The sequence below is a fragment of the Schistocerca americana genome, chromosome 7 (assembly GCF_021461395.2).
Source record: "Schistocerca americana isolate TAMUIC-IGC-003095 chromosome 7, iqSchAmer2.1, whole genome shotgun sequence".
NCBI classification, from domain to species: Eukaryota; Metazoa; Arthropoda; class Insecta; order Orthoptera; family Acrididae; genus Schistocerca; species Schistocerca americana.
The window spans coordinates 135,021,521-135,038,056 of NC_060125.1; the positions used below are offsets into that span (position 1 = coordinate 135,021,521).

The 16,536-nt window shown below is 50.9% G+C and overlaps 10 non-coding genes across 10 annotated transcripts; all 10 read right to left on the minus strand.

Moving 5' to 3' along the window:
• Positions 1 to 421: 421 nt before the first annotated feature.
• Positions 422 to 505, minus strand: Trnal-uaa. Its single transcript has one exon. It is a non-coding gene; the product is annotated as a tRNA-Leu (tRNA).
• Positions 506 to 2,076: 1,571 nt separating this feature from the next.
• On the minus strand, positions 2,077 to 2,160 carry Trnal-uaa. The gene has a single exon. It is a non-coding gene; the product is annotated as a tRNA-Leu (tRNA).
• Positions 2,161 to 3,721: 1,561 nt separating this feature from the next.
• On the minus strand, positions 3,722 to 3,805 carry Trnal-uaa. The gene has a single exon. It is a non-coding gene; the product is annotated as a tRNA-Leu (tRNA).
• A 1,561-nt stretch (positions 3,806 to 5,366) lies between these two features.
• On the minus strand, positions 5,367 to 5,450 carry Trnal-uaa. The gene has a single exon. It is a non-coding gene; the product is annotated as a tRNA-Leu (tRNA).
• Positions 5,451 to 7,021: 1,571 nt separating this feature from the next.
• On the minus strand, positions 7,022 to 7,105 carry Trnal-uaa. The gene has a single exon. It is a non-coding gene; the product is annotated as a tRNA-Leu (tRNA).
• A 1,561-nt stretch (positions 7,106 to 8,666) lies between these two features.
• Positions 8,667 to 8,750, minus strand: Trnal-uaa. Its single transcript has one exon. It is a non-coding gene; the product is annotated as a tRNA-Leu (tRNA).
• A 1,561-nt stretch (positions 8,751 to 10,311) lies between these two features.
• On the minus strand, positions 10,312 to 10,395 carry Trnal-uaa. Its single transcript has one exon. It is a non-coding gene; the product is annotated as a tRNA-Leu (tRNA).
• A 1,571-nt stretch (positions 10,396 to 11,966) lies between these two features.
• Trnal-uaa lies at positions 11,967 to 12,050 on the minus strand. Its single transcript has one exon. It is a non-coding gene; the product is annotated as a tRNA-Leu (tRNA).
• Positions 12,051 to 13,611: 1,561 nt separating this feature from the next.
• Positions 13,612 to 13,695, minus strand: Trnal-uaa. Its single transcript has one exon. It is a non-coding gene; the product is annotated as a tRNA-Leu (tRNA).
• A 1,561-nt stretch (positions 13,696 to 15,256) lies between these two features.
• On the minus strand, positions 15,257 to 15,340 carry Trnal-uaa. Its single transcript has one exon. It is a non-coding gene; the product is annotated as a tRNA-Leu (tRNA).
• Between the last annotated feature and the right edge of the window lie 1,196 nt (positions 15,341 to 16,536).

The window sequence follows — 16,536 nt, forward strand, 5'->3', positions numbered from 1 at the left end:
ATCCAGCCGAGCACTAGCCACGGCCAACGCTGCCTAATTTCGGTAATCGGACATGAACCCGTGTCGTTGGCACGGCATACAAGTTGGCGAGAATGTTGCCAGACGTGCGGACGTCTTAGTCCGTGTACAGATCACTTGCGATTTGCCTGACAGTCTCTCGCGTTGCCTTTTAGGGAAGGAAAATGGAATAGCCCTGAGCCACAACACAACGACCACAGAAACGTCCGTGAGAAGAGCTGAAACTCGGCACGAGAAAAATATGTTCCGCTATTTGTTTTCGGCCGCTCGGGCTATCGGACGTGCGACGCCTGCACTGCTGTCACTGTCGTCTCTAGTAAAATCTCCGCGGCGTGTTTCTGCGTAATTTACTTGTTCTATAAGATGAAGGGAGTATGTTAGTTTCAGAATGTTTAAAATGCATTGTCAGATGTGGGGTTCGAACCCACGCTCCCTTACGGGAACCAGAGCTTAAATCTGGCGCCTTAGACCGCTCGGCCAATCTGACGAGCGAGACAAGCGCTCCAGTGACTTCCATCTCTAGCAAGATCTCAGGAACCTCACTCCGAAATCTCTTTCCTTTTTCGGTAGAATGGAATTATGTCAGTTTAATAATATGTAAGACGCAATGTCAGATGTGGCGTACTAAACGCACCCTCGCTTTCGGGAACCAATGTGGCGAGTTGGACCGCTTTCTTCCGTCGCTTCCAGTTTGAACTGTAACTAGCAAAACTGTATTTAGTAATAGGAACATTGTCACATTGATGCAAAGAAAACTAGATATTAACGAACGGCGAATAAGACCGTTTCCTAGCAACAGCCACGCTTTGGTTTACGCACTCGTGGGAAGCCAATGAAATACTTCATGTGAGGCTCTAACTGTGGGCCTTCACTTTACAATACTTAGGCTCTGCCCCGGTGGTACCGACGCATACATACTGAAACGTCTTTGGATCGTCAGTGAGTACTTCATATTAGAAATTTCGTGTTCGCCCTGATGTGCATTAAAGGGCCAATTTATCAGAGAAAGTCAGTTCTGCGCCTAGTTACAGTATGTCGCCCTAGCAGCACCAGGAAATCGGGTTCAGTGGTGCTCGCGTCGCACTCGGCGTTGAGCGCCTGCAGCGCTATCGCCTTCGGCCTCTGGCGCCAGGAGGGAAGGCGACACATCACGGCGCAAGCAGCGCGTAGCAGAAGGCGGTGGTGGTGTGTCGGTCAGCATGGTTGCTTCCCAAGTAGCTGCTCCGGGTTCGAAGCGCGGACATCGCACGGAAGTTGTCTCCTTTACTCAGGAGAGTGTTTTCAACGGTACGAATGGTTTCCCTTCTCCCCTCGTAGGCTAGTGCGGATTACGATTCACAGCATCGTGTGTCCCCATGTGTCGACTTGTCTCGACTTTGCTCGGCTGACGCGAAAGCTGACGCTTGCAAATGGGCGTATATGTAGAGGACATGCGCTAGAAACGACTGGGAGAGGCCACATCGACAAACACACAACGGACCCGTTCATTTGACTGTGGCCGCATGTTCGCGCCTTTGCGTACCGAGAGCAAGAGGGGGTCAGCGTGCTGGACCGTACCATTACCGCACAGCAGCACCAAAAACTAAGGAAAAAGGCAAAACTGAAGAAACCAAGACACGCGGACTTCCTAGTTCGTCATCCAGCCGAGCACTAGCCACGGCCAACGCTGCCTAATTTCGGTAATCGGACATGAACCCGTGTCGTTGGCACGGCATACAAGTTGGCGAGAATGTTGCCAGACGTGCGGACGTCTTAGTCCGTGTACAGATCACTTGCGATTTGCCTGACAGTCTCTCGCGTTGCCTTTTAGGGAAGGAAAATGGAATAGCCCTGAGCCACAACACAACGACCACAGAAACGTCCGTGAGAAGAGCTGAAACTCGGCACGAGAAAAATATGTTCCGCTATTTGTTTTCGGCCGCTCGGGCTATCGGACGTGCGACGCCTGCACTGCTGTCACTGTCGTCTCTAGTAAAATCTCCGCGGCGTGTTTCTGCGTAATTTACTTGTTCTATAAGATGAAGGGAGTATGTTAGTTTCAGAATGTTTAAAATGCATTGTCAGATGTGGGGTTCGAACCCACGCTGCCTTAGGGGAACCAGAGCTTAAATCTGGCGCCTTAGACCGCTCGGCCAATCTGACGAGCGAGACAAGCGCTCCAGTGACTTCCATCTCTAGCAAGATCTCAGGAACCTCACTCCGAAATCTCTTTCCTTTTTCGGTAGAATGGAATTATGTCAGTTTAATAATATGTAAGACGCAATGTCAGATGTGGCGTACTAAACGCACCCTCGCTTTCGGGAACCAATGTGGCGAGTTGGACCGCTTTCTTCCGTCGCTTCCAGTTTGAACTGTAACTAGCAAAACTGTATTTAGTAATAGGAACATTGTCACATTGATGCAAAGAAAACTAGATATTAACGAACGGCGAATAAGACCGTTTCCTAGCAACAGCCACGCTTTGGTTTACGCACTCGTGGGAAGCCAATGAAATACTTCATGTGAGGCTCTAACTGTGGGCCTTCACTTTACAATACTTAGGCTCTGCCCCGGTGGTACCGACGCATACATACTGAAACGTCTTTGGATCGTCAGTGAGTACTTCATATTAGAAATTTCGTGTTCGCCCTGATGTGCATTAAAGGGCCAATTTATCAGAGAAAGTCAGTTCTGCGCCTAGTTACAGTATGTCGCCCTAGCAGCACCAGGAAATCGGGTTCAGTGGTGCTCGCGTCGCACTCGGCGTTGAGCGCCTGCAGCGCTATCGCCTTCGGCCTCTGGCGCCAGGAGGGAAGGCGACACATCACGGCGCAAGCAGCGCGTAGCAGAAGGCGGTGGTGGTGTGTCGGTCAGCATGGTTGCTTCCCAAGTAGCTGCTCCGGGTTCGAAGCGCGGACATCGCACGGAAGTTTTCTCCTTTACTCAGGAGAGTGTTTTCAACGGTACGAATGGTTTCCCTTCTCCCCTCGTAGGCTAGTGCGGATTACGATTCACAGCATCGTGTGTCCCCATGTGTCGACTTTGCTCGGCTGACGCGAAAGCTGACGCTTGCAAATGGGCGTATATGTAGAGGACATGCGCTAGAAACGACTGGGAGAGGCCACATCGACAAACACACAACGGACCCGTTCATTTGACTGTGGCCGCATGTTCGCGCCTTTGCGTACCGAGAGCAAGAGGGGGTCAGCGTGCTGGACCGTACCATTACCGCACAGCAGCACCAAAAACTAAGGAAAAAGGCAAAACTGAAGAAACCAAGACACGCGGACTTCCTAGTTCGTCATCCAGCCGAGCACTAGCCACGGCCAACGCTGCCTAATTTCGGTAATCGGACATGAACCCGTGTCGTTGGCACGGCATACAAGTTGGCGAGAATGTTGCCAGACGTGCGGACGTCTTAGTCCGTGTACAGATCACTTGCGATTTGCCTGACAGTCTCTCGCGTTGCCTTTTAGGGAAGGAAAATGGAATAGCCCTGAGCCACAACACAACGACCACAGAAACGTCCGTGAGAAGAGCTGAAACTCGGCACGAGAAAAATATGTTCCGCTATTTGTTTTCGGCCGCTCGGGCTATCGGACGTGCGACGCCTGCACTGCTGTCACTGTCGTCTCTAGTAAAATCTCCGCGGCGTGTTTCTGCGTAATTTACTTGTTCTATAAGATGAAGGGAGTATGTTAGTTTCAGAATGTTTAAAATGCATTGTCAGATGTGGGGTTCGAACCCACGCTGCCTTAGGGGAACCAGAGCTTAAATCTGGCGCCTTAGACCGCTCGGCCAATCTGACGAGCGAGACAAGCGCTCCAGTGACTTCCATCTCTAGCAAGATCTCAGGAACCTCACTCCGAAATCTCTTTCCTTTTTCGGTAGAATGGAATTATGTCAGTTTAATAATATGTAAGACGCAATGTCAGATGTGGCGTACTAAACGCACCCTCGCTTTCGGGAACCAATGTGGCGAGTTGGACCGCTTTCTTCCGTCGCTTCCAGTTTGAACTGTAACTAGCAAAACTGTATTTAGTAATAGGAACATTGTCACATTGATGCAAAGAAAACTAGATATTAACGAACGGCGAATAAGACCGTTTCCTAGCAACAGCCACGCTTTGGTTTACGCACTCGTGGGAAGCCAATGAAATACTTCATGTGAGGCTCTAACTGTGGGCCTTCACTTTACAATACTTAGGCTCTGCCCCGGTGGTACCGACGCATACATACTGAAACGTCTTTGGATCGTCAGTGAGTACTTCATATTAGAAATTTCGTGTTCGCCCTGATGTGCATTAAAGGGCCAATTTATCAGAGAAAGTCAGTTCTGCGCCTAGTTACAGTATGTCGCCCTAGCAGCACCAGGAAATCGGGTTCAGTGGTGCTCGCGTCGCACTCGGCGTTGAGCGCCTGCAGCGCTATCGCCTTCGGCCTCTGGCGCCAGGAGGGAAGGCGACACATCACGGCGCAAGCAGCGCGTAGCAGAAGGCGGTGGTGGTGTGTCGGTCAGCATGGTTGCTTCCCAAGTAGCTGCTCCGGGTTCGAAGCGCGGACATCGCACGGAAGTTTTCTCCTTTACTCAGGAGAGTGTTTTCAACGGTACGAATGGTTTCCCTTCTCCCCTCGTAGGCTAGTGCGGATTACGATTCACAGCATCGTGTGTCCCCATGTGTCGACTTTGCTCGGCTGACGCGAAAGCTGACGCTTGCAAATGGGCGTATATGTAGAGGACATGCGCTAGAAACGACTGGGAGAGGCCACATCGACAAACACACAACGGACCCGTTCATTTGACTGTGGCCGCATGTTCGCGCCTTTGCGTACCGAGAGCAAGAGGGGGTCAGCGTGCTGGACCGTACCATTACCGCACAGCAGCACCAAAAACTAAGGAAAAAGGCAAAACTGAAGAAACCAAGACACGCGGACTTCCTAGTTCGTCATCCAGCCGAGCACTAGCCACGGCCAACGCTGCCTAATTTCGGTAATCGGACATGAACCCGTGTCGTTGGCACGGCATACAAGTTGGCGAGAATGTTGCCAGACGTGCGGACGTCTTAGTCCGTGTACAGATCACTTGCGATTTGCCTGACAGTCTCTCGCGTTGCCTTTTAGGGAAGGAAAATGGAATAGCCCTGAGCCACAACACAACGACCACAGAAACGTCCGTGAGAAGAGCTGAAACTCGGCACGAGAAAAATATGTTCCGCTATTTGTTTTCGGCCGCTCGGGCTATCGGACGTGCGACGCCTGCACTGCTGTCACTGTCGTCTCTAGTAAAATCTCCGCGGCGTGTTTCTGCGTAATTTACTTGTTCTATAAGATGAAGGGAGTATGTTAGTTTCAGAATGTTTAAAATGCATTGTCAGATGTGGGGTTCGAACCCACGCTCCCTTACGGGAACCAGAGCTTAAATCTGGCGCCTTAGACCGCTCGGCCAATCTGACGAGCGAGACAAGCGCTCCAGTGACTTCCATCTCTAGCAAGATCTCAGGAACCTCACTCCGAAATCTCTTTCCTTTTTCGGTAGAATGGAATTATGTCAGTTTAATAATATGTAAGACGCAATGTCAGATGTGGCGTACTAAACGCACCCTCGCTTTCGGGAACCAATGTGGCGAGTTGGACCGCTTTCTTCCGTCGCTTCCAGTTTGAACTGTAACTAGCAAAACTGTATTTAGTAATAGGAACATTGTCACATTGATGCAAAGAAAACTAGATATTAACGAACGGCGAATAAGACCGTTTCCTAGCAACAGCCACGCTTTGGTTTACGCACTCGTGGGAAGCCAATGAAATACTTCATGTGAGGCTCTAACTGTGGGCCTTCACTTTACAATACTTAGGCTCTGCCCCGGTGGTACCGACGCATACATACTGAAACGTCTTTGGATCGTCAGTGAGTACTTCATATTAGAAATTTCGTGTTCGCCCTGATGTGCATTAAAGGGCCAATTTATCAGAGAAAGTCAGTTCTGCGCCTAGTTACAGTATGTCGCCCTAGCAGCACCAGGAAATCGGGTTCAGTGGTGCTCGCGTCGCACTCGGCGTTGAGCGCCTGCAGCGCTATCGCCTTCGGCCTCTGGCGCCAGGAGGGAAGGCGACACATCACGGCGCAAGCAGCGCGTAGCAGAAGGCGGTGGTGGTGTGTCGGTCAGCATGGTTGCTTCCCAAGTAGCTGCTCCGGGTTCGAAGCGCGGACATCGCACGGAAGTTGTCTCCTTTACTCAGGAGAGTGTTTTCAACGGTACGAATGGTTTCCCTTCTCCCCTCGTAGGCTAGTGCGGATTACGATTCACAGCATCGTGTGTCCCCATGTGTCGACTTGTCTCGACTTTGCTCGGCTGACGCGAAAGCTGACGCTTGCAAATGGGCGTATATGTAGAGGACATGCGCTAGAAACGACTGGGAGAGGCCACATCGACAAACACACAACGGACCCGTTCATTTGACTGTGGCCGCATGTTCGCGCCTTTGCGTACCGAGAGCAAGAGGGGGTCAGCGTGCTGGACCGTACCATTACCGCACAGCAGCACCAAAAACTAAGGAAAAAGGCAAAACTGAAGAAACCAAGACACGCGGACTTCCTAGTTCGTCATCCAGCCGAGCACTAGCCACGGCCAACGCTGCCTAATTTCGGTAATCGGACATGAACCCGTGTCGTTGGCACGGCATACAAGTTGGCGAGAATGTTGCCAGACGTGCGGACGTCTTAGTCCGTGTACAGATCACTTGCGATTTGCCTGACAGTCTCTCGCGTTGCCTTTTAGGGAAGGAAAATGGAATAGCCCTGAGCCACAACACAACGACCACAGAAACGTCCGTGAGAAGAGCTGAAACTCGGCACGAGAAAAATATGTTCCGCTATTTGTTTTCGGCCGCTCGGGCTATCGGACGTGCGACGCCTGCACTGCTGTCACTGTCGTCTCTAGTAAAATCTCCGCGGCGTGTTTCTGCGTAATTTACTTGTTCTATAAGATGAAGGGAGTATGTTAGTTTCAGAATGTTTAAAATGCATTGTCAGATGTGGGGTTCGAACCCACGCTCCCTTACGGGAACCAGAGCTTAAATCTGGCGCCTTAGACCGCTCGGCCAATCTGACGAGCGAGACAAGCGCTCCAGTGACTTCCATCTCTAGCAAGATCTCAGGAACCTCACTCCGAAATCTCTTTCCTTTTTCGGTAGAATGGAATTATGTCAGTTTAATAATATGTAAGACGCAATGTCAGATGTGGCGTACTAAACGCACCCTCGCTTTCGGGAACCAATGTGGCGAGTTGGACCGCTTTCTTCCGTCGCTTCCAGTTTGAACTGTAACTAGCAAAACTGTATTTAGTAATAGGAACATTGTCACATTAATGCAAAGAAAACTAGATATTAACGAACGGCGAATAAGACCGTTTCCTAGCAACAGCCACGCTTTGGTTTACGCACTCGTGGGAAGCCAATGAAATACTTCATGTGAGGCTCTAACTGTGGGCCTTCACTTTACAATACTTAGGCTCTGCCCCGGTGGTACCGACGCATACATACTGAAACGTCTTTGGATCGTCAGTGAGTACTTCATATTAGAAATTTCGTGTTCGCCCTGATGTGCATTAAAGGGCCAATTTATCAGAGAAAGTCAGTTCTGCGCCTAGTTACAGTATGTCGCCCTAGCAGCACCAGGAAATCGGGTTCAGTGGTGCTCGCGTCGCACTCGGCGTTGAGCGCCTGCAGCGCTATCGCCTTCGGCCTCTGGCGCCAGGAGGGAAGGCGACACATCACGGCGCAAGCAGCGCGTAGCAGAAGGCGGTGGTGGTGTGTCGGTCAGCATGGTTGCTTCCCAAGTAGCTGCTCCGGGTTCGAAGCGCGGACATCGCACGGAAGTTTTCTCCTTTACTCAGGAGAGTGTTTTCAACGGTACGAATGGTTTCCCTTCTCCCCTCGTAGGCTAGTGCGGATTACGATTCACAGCATCGTGTGTCCCCATGTGTCGACTTTGCTCGGCTGACGCGAAAGCTGACGCTTGCAAATGGGCGTATATGTAGAGGACATGCGCTAGAAACGACTGGGAGAGGCCACATCGACAAACACACAACGGACCCGTTCATTTGACTGTGGCCGCATGTTCGCGCCTTTGCGTACCGAGAGCAAGAGGGGGTCAGCGTGCTGGACCGTACCATTACCGCACAGCAGCACCAAAAACTAAGGAAAAAGGCAAAACTGAAGAAACCAAGACACGCGGACTTCCTAGTTCGTCATCCAGCCGAGCACTAGCCACGGCCAACGCTGCCTAATTTCGGTAATCGGACATGAACCCGTGTCGTTGGCACGGCATACAAGTTGGCGAGAATGTTGCCAGACGTGCGGACGTCTTAGTCCGTGTACAGATCACTTGCGATTTGCCTGACAGTCTCTCGCGTTGCCTTTTAGGGAAGGAAAATGGAATAGCCCTGAGCCACAACACAACGACCACAGAAACGTCCGTGAGAAGAGCTGAAACTCGGCACGAGAAAAATATGTTCCGCTATTTGTTTTCGGCCGCTCGGGCTATCGGACGTGCGACGCCTGCACTGCTGTCACTGTCGTCTCTAGTAAAATCTCCGCGGCGTGTTTCTGCGTAATTTACTTGTTCTATAAGATGAAGGGAGTATGTTAGTTTCAGAATGTTTAAAATGCATTGTCAGATGTGGGGTTCGAACCCACGCTCCCTTACGGGAACCAGAGCTTAAATCTGGCGCCTTAGACCGCTCGGCCAATCTGACGAGCGAGACAAGCGCTCCAGTGACTTCCATCTCTAGCAAGATCTCAGGAACCTCACTCCGAAATCTCTTTCCTTTTTCGGTAGAATGGAATTATGTCAGTTTAATAATATGTAAGACGCAATGTCAGATGTGGCGTACTAAACGCACCCTCGCTTTCGGGAACCAATGTGGCGAGTTGGACCGCTTTCTTCCGTCGCTTCCAGTTTGAACTGTAACTAGCAAAACTGTATTTAGTAATAGGAACATTGTCACATTAATGCAAAGAAAACTAGATATTAACGAACGGCGAATAAGACCGTTTCCTAGCAACAGCCACGCTTTGGTTTACGCACTCGTGGGAAGCCAATGAAATACTTCATGTGAAGCTCTAACTGTGGGCCTTCACTTTACAATACTTAGGCTCTGCCCCGGTGGTACCGACGCATACATACTGAAACGTCTTTGGATCGTCAGTGAGTACTTCATATTAGAAATTTCGTGTTCGCCCTGATGTGCATTAAAGGGCCAATTTATCAGAGAAAGTCAGTTCTGCGCCTAGTTACAGTATGTCGCCCTAGCAGCACCAGGAAATCGGGTTCAGTGGTGCTCGCGTCGCACTCGGCGTTGAGCGCCTGCAGCGCTATCGCCTTCGGCCTCTGGCGCCAGGAGGGAAGGCGACACATCACGGCGCAAGCAGCGCGTAGCAGAAGGCGGTGGTGGTGTGTCGGTCAGCATGGTTGCTTCCCAAGTAGCTGCTCCGGGTTCGAAGCGCGGACATCGCACGGAAGTTGTCTCCTTTACTCAGGAGAGTGTTTTCAACGGTACGAATGGTTTCCCTTCTCCCCTCGTAGGCTAGTGCGGATTACGATTCACAGCATCGTGTGTCCCCATGTGTCGACTTTGCTCGGCTGACGCGAAAGCTGACGCTTGCAAATGGGCGTATATGTAGAGGACATGCGCTAGAAACGACTGGGAGAGGCCACATCGACAAACACACAACGGACCCGTTCATTTGACTGTGGCCGCATGTTCGCGCCTTTGCGTACCGAGAGCAAGAGGGGGTCAGCGTGCTGGACCGTACCATTACCGCACAGCAGCACCAAAAACTAAGGAAAAAGGCAAAACTGAAGAAACCAAGACACGCGGACTTCCTAGTTCGTCATCCAGCCGAGCACTAGCCACGGCCAACGCTGCCTAATTTCGGTAATCGGACATGAACCCGTGTCGTTGGCACGGCATACAAGTTGGCGAGAATGTTGCCAGACGTGCGGACGTCTTAGTCCGTGTACAGATCACTTGCGATTTGCCTGACAGTCTCTCGCGTTGCCTTTTAGGGAAGGAAAATGGAATAGCCCTGAGCCACAACACAACGACCACAGAAACGTCCGTGAGAAGAGCTGAAACTCGGCACGAGAAAAATATGTTCCGCTATTTGTTTTCGGCCGCTCGGGCTATCGGACGTGCGACGCCTGCACTGCTGTCACTGTCGTCTCTAGTAAAATCTCCGCGGCGTGTTTCTGCGTAATTTACTTGTTCTATAAGATGAAGGGAGTATGTTAGTTTCAGAATGTTTAAAATGCATTGTCAGATGTGGGGTTCGAACCCACGCTCCCTTACGGGAACCAGAGCTTAAATCTGGCGCCTTAGACCGCTCGGCCAATCTGACGAGCGAGACAAGCGCTCCAGTGACTTCCATCTCTAGCAAGATCTCAGGAACCTCACTCCGAAATCTCTTTCCTTTTTCGGTAGAATGGAATTATGTCAGTTTAATAATATGTAAGACGCAATGTCAGATGTGGCGTACTAAACGCACCCTCGCTTTCGGGAACCAATGTGGCGAGTTGGACCGCTTTCTTCCGTCGCTTCCAGTTTGAACTGTAACTAGCAAAACTGTATTTAGTAATAGGAACATTGTCACATTGATGCAAAGAAAACTAGATATTAACGAACGGCGAATAAGACCGTTTCCTAGCAACAGCCACGCTTTGGTTTACGCACTCGTGGGAAGCCAATGAAATACTTCATGTGAGGCTCTAACTGTGGGCCTTCACTTTACAATACTTAGGCTCTGCCCCGGTGGTACCGACGCATACATACTGAAACGTCTTTGGATCGTCAGTGAGTACTTCATATTAGAAATTTCGTGTTCGCCCTGATGTGCATTAAAGGGCCAATTTATCAGAGAAAGTCAGTTCTGCGCCTAGTTACAGTATGTCGCCCTAGCAGCACCAGGAAATCGGGTTCAGTGGTGCTCGCGTCGCACTCGGCGTTGAGCGCCTGCAGCGCTATCGCCTTCGGCCTCTGGCGCCAGGAGGGAAGGCGACACATCACGGCGCAAGCAGCGCGTAGCAGAAGGCGGTGGTGGTGTGTCGGTCAGCATGGTTGCTTCCCAAGTAGCTGCTCCGGGTTCGAAGCGCGGACATCGCACGGAAGTTGTCTCCTTTACTCAGGAGAGTGTTTTCAACGGTACGAATGGTTTCCCTTCTCCCCTCGTAGGCTAGTGCGGATTACGATTCACAGCATCGTGTGTCCCCATGTGTCGACTTGTCTCGACTTTGCTCGGCTGACGCGAAAGCTGACGCTTGCAAATGGGCGTATATGTAGAGGACATGCGCTAGAAACGACTGGGAGAGGCCACATCGACAAACACACAACGGACCCGTTCATTTGACTGTGGCCGCATGTTCGCGCCTTTGCGTACCGAGAGCAAGAGGGGGTCAGCGTGCTGGACCGTACCATTACCGCACAGCAGCACCAAAAACTAAGGAAAAAGGCAAAACTGAAGAAACCAAGACACGCGGACTTCCTAGTTCGTCATCCAGCCGAGCACTAGCCACGGCCAACGCTGCCTAATTTCGGTAATCGGACATGAACCCGTGTCGTTGGCACGGCATACAAGTTGGCGAGAATGTTGCCAGACGTGCGGACGTCTTAGTCCGTGTACAGATCACTTGCGATTTGCCTGACAGTCTCTCGCGTTGCCTTTTAGGGAAGGAAAATGGAATAGCCCTGAGCCACAACACAACGACCACAGAAACGTCCGTGAGAAGAGCTGAAACTCGGCACGAGAAAAATATGTTCCGCTATTTGTTTTCGGCCGCTCGGGCTATCGGACGTGCGACGCCTGCACTGCTGTCACTGTCGTCTCTAGTAAAATCTCCGCGGCGTGTTTCTGCGTAATTTACTTGTTCTATAAGATGAAGGGAGTATGTTAGTTTCAGAATGTTTAAAATGCATTGTCAGATGTGGGGTTCGAACCCACGCTCCCTTACGGGAACCAGAGCTTAAATCTGGCGCCTTAGACCGCTCGGCCAATCTGACGAGCGAGACAAGCGCTCCAGTGACTTCCATCTCTAGCAAGATCTCAGGAACCTCACTCCGAAATCTCTTTCCTTTTTCGGTAGAATGGAATTATGTCAGTTTAATAATATGTAAGACGCAATGTCAGATGTGGCGTACTAAACGCACCCTCGCTTTCGGGAACCAATGTGGCGAGTTGGACCGCTTTCTTCCGTCGCTTCCAGTTTGAACTGTAACTAGCAAAACTGTATTTAGTAATAGGAACATTGTCACATTAATGCAAAGAAAACTAGATATTAACGAACGGCGAATAAGACCGTTTCCTAGCAACAGCCACGCTTTGGTTTACGCACTCGTGGGAAGCCAATGAAATACTTCATGTGAGGCTCTAACTGTGGGCCTTCACTTTACAATACTTAGGCTCTGCCCCGGTGGTACCGACGCATACATACTGAAACGTCTTTGGATCGTCAGTGAGTACTTCATATTAGAAATTTCGTGTTCGCCCTGATGTGCATTAAAGGGCCAATTTATCAGAGAAAGTCAGTTCTGCGCCTAGTTACAGTATGTCGCCCTAGCAGCACCAGGAAATCGGGTTCAGTGGTGCTCGCGTCGCACTCGGCGTTGAGCGCCTGCAGCGCTATCGCCTTCGGCCTCTGGCGCCAGGAGGGAAGGCGACACATCACGGCGCAAGCAGCGCGTAGCAGAAGGCGGTGGTGGTGTGTCGGTCAGCATGGTTGCTTCCCAAGTAGCTGCTCCGGGTTCGAAGCGCGGACATCGCACGGAAGTTTTCTCCTTTACTCAGGAGAGTGTTTTCAACGGTACGAATGGTTTCCCTTCTCCCCTCGTAGGCTAGTGCGGATTACGATTCACAGCATCGTGTGTCCCCATGTGTCGACTTTGCTCGGCTGACGCGAAAGCTGACGCTTGCAAATGGGCGTATATGTAGAGGACATGCGCTAGAAACGACTGGGAGAGGCCACATCGACAAACACACAACGGACCCGTTCATTTGACTGTGGCCGCATGTTCGCGCCTTTGCGTACCGAGAGCAAGAGGGGGTCAGCGTGCTGGACCGTACCATTACCGCACAGCAGCACCAAAAACTAAGGAAAAAGGCAAAACTGAAGAAACCAAGACACGCGGACTTCCTAGTTCGTCATCCAGCCGAGCACTAGCCACGGCCAACGCTGCCTAATTTCGGTAATCGGACATGAACCCGTGTCGTTGGCACGGCATACAAGTTGGCGAGAATGTTGCCAGACGTGCGGACGTCTTAGTCCGTGTACAGATCACTTGCGATTTGCCTGACAGTCTCTCGCGTTGCCTTTTAGGGAAGGAAAATGGAATAGCCCTGAGCCACAACACAACGACCACAGAAACGTCCGTGAGAAGAGCTGAAACTCGGCACGAGAAAAATATGTTCCGCTATTTGTTTTCGGCCGCTCGGGCTATCGGACGTGCGACGCCTGCACTGCTGTCACTGTCGTCTCTAGTAAAATCTCCGCGGCGTGTTTCTGCGTAATTTACTTGTTCTATAAGATGAAGGGAGTATGTTAGTTTCAGAATGTTTAAAATGCATTGTCAGATGTGGGGTTCGAACCCACGCTCCCTTACGGGAACCAGAGCTTAAATCTGGCGCCTTAGACCGCTCGGCCAATCTGACGAGCGAGACAAGCGCTCCAGTGACTTCCATCTCTAGCAAGATCTCAGGAACCTCACTCCGAAATCTCTTTCCTTTTTCGGTAGAATGGAATTATGTCAGTTTAATAATATGTAAGACGCAATGTCAGATGTGGCGTACTAAACGCACCCTCGCTTTCGGGAACCAATGTGGCGAGTTGGACCGCTTTCTTCCGTCGCTTCCAGTTTGAACTGTAACTAGCAAAACTGTATTTAGTAATAGGAACATTGTCACATTAATGCAAAGAAAACTAGATATTAACGAACGGCGAATAAGACCGTTTCCTAGCAACAGCCACGCTTTGGTTTACGCACTCGTGGGAAGCCAATGAAATACTTCATGTGAAGCTCTAACTGTGGGCCTTCACTTTACAATACTTAGGCTCTGCCCCGGTGGTACCGACGCATACATACTGAAACGTCTTTGGATCGTCAGTGAGTACTTCATATTAGAAATTTCGTGTTCGCCCTGATGTGCATTAAAGGGCCAATTTATCAGAGAAAGTCAGTTCTGCGCCTAGTTACAGTATGTCGCCCTAGCAGCACCAGGAAATCGGGTTCAGTGGTGCTCGCGTCGCACTCGGCGTTGAGCGCCTGCAGCGCTATCGCCTTCGGCCTCTGGCGCCAGGAGGGAAGGCGACACATCACGGCGCAAGCAGCGCGTAGCAGAAGGCGGTGGTGGTGTGTCGGTCAGCATGGTTGCTTCCCAAGTAGCTGCTCCGGGTTCGAAGCGCGGACATCGCACGGAAGTTGTCTCCTTTACTCAGGAGAGTGTTTTCAACGGTACGAATGGTTTCCCTTCTCCCCTCGTAGGCTAGTGCGGATTACGATTCACAGCATCGTGTGTCCCCATGTGTCGACTTTGCTCGGCTGACGCGAAAGCTGACGCTTGCAAATGGGCGTATATGTAGAGGACATGCGCTAGAAACGACTGGGAGAGGCCACATCGACAAACACACAACGGACCCGTTCATTTGACTGTGGCCGCATGTTCGCGCCTTTGCGTACCGAGAGCAAGAGGGGGTCAGCGTGCTGGACCGTACCATTACCGCACAGCAGCACCAAAAACTAAGGAAAAAGGCAAAACTGAAGAAACCAAGACACGCGGACTTCCTAGTTCGTCATCCAGCCGAGCACTAGCCACGGCCAACGCTGCCTAATTTCGGTAATCGGACATGAACCCGTGTCGTTGGCACGGCATACAAGTTGGCGAGAATGTTGCCAGACGTGCGGACGTCTTAGTCCGTGTACAGATCACTTGCGATTTGCCTGACAGTCTCTCGCGTTGCCTTTTAGGGAAGGAAAATGGAATAGCCCTGAGCCACAACACAACGACCACAGAAACGTCCGTGAGAAGAGCTGAAACTCGGCACGAGAAAAATATGTTCCGCTATTTGTTTTCGGCCGCTCGGGCTATCGGACGTGCGACGCCTGCACTGCTGTCACTGTCGTCTCTAGTAAAATCTCCGCGGCGTGTTTCTGCGTAATTTACTTGTTCTATAAGATGAAGGGAGTATGTTAGTTTCAGAATGTTTAAAATGCATTGTCAGATGTGGGGTTCGAACCCACGCTCCCTTACGGGAACCAGAGCTTAAATCTGGCGCCTTAGACCGCTCGGCCAATCTGACGAGCGAGACAAGCGCTCCAGTGACTTCCATCTCTAGCAAGATCTCAGGAACCTCACTCCGAAATCTCTTTCCTTTTTCGGTAGAATGGAATTATGTCAGTTTAATAATATGTAAGACGCAATGTCAGATGTGGCGTACTAAACGCACCCTCGCTTTCGGGAACCAATGTGGCGAGTTGGACCGCTTTCTTCCGTCGCTTCCAGTTTGAACTGTAACTAGCAAAACTGTATTTAGTAATAGGAACATTGTCACATTGATGCAAAGAAAACTAGATATTAACGAACGGCGAATAAGACCGTTTCCTAGCAACAGCCACGCTTTGGTTTACGCACTCGTGGGAAGCCAATGAAATACTTCATGTGAGGCTCTAACTGTGGGCCTTCACTTTACAATACTTAGGCTCTGCCCCGGTGGTACCGACGCATACATACTGAAACGTCTTTGGATCGTCAGTGAGTACTTCATATTAGAAATTTCGTGTTCGCCCTGATGTGCATTAAAGGGCCAATTTATCAGAGAAAGTCAGTTCTGCGCCTAGTTACAGTATGTCGCCCTAGCAGCACCAGGAAATCGGGTTCAGTGGTGCTCGCGTCGCACTCGGCGTTGAGCGCCTGCAGCGCTATCGCCTTCGGCCTCTGGCGCCAGGAGGGAAGGCGACACATCACGGCGCAAGCAGCGCGTAGCAGAAGGCGGTGGTGGTGTGTCGGTCAGCATGGTTGCTTCCCAAGTAGCTGCTCCGGGTTCGAAGCGCGGACATCGCACGGAAGTTTTCTCCTTTACTCAGGAGAGTGTTTTCAACGGTACGAATGGTTTCCCTTCTCCCCTCGTAGGCTAGTGCGGATTACGATTCACAGCATCGTGTGTCCCCATGTGTCGACTTTGCTCGGCTGACGCGAAAGCTGACGCTTGCAAATGGGCGTATATGTAGAGGACATGCGCTAGAAACGACTGGGAGAGGCCACATCGACAAACACACAACGGACCCGTTCATTTGACTGTGGCCGCATGTTCGCGCCTTTGCGTACCGAGAGCAAGAGGGGGTCAGCGTGCTGGACCGTACCATTACCGCACAGCAGCACCAAAAACTAAGGAAAAAGGCAAAACTGAAGAAACCAAGACACGCGGACTTCCTAGTTCGTCATCCAGCCGAGCACTAGCCACGGCCAACGCTGCCTAATTTCGGTAATCGGACATGA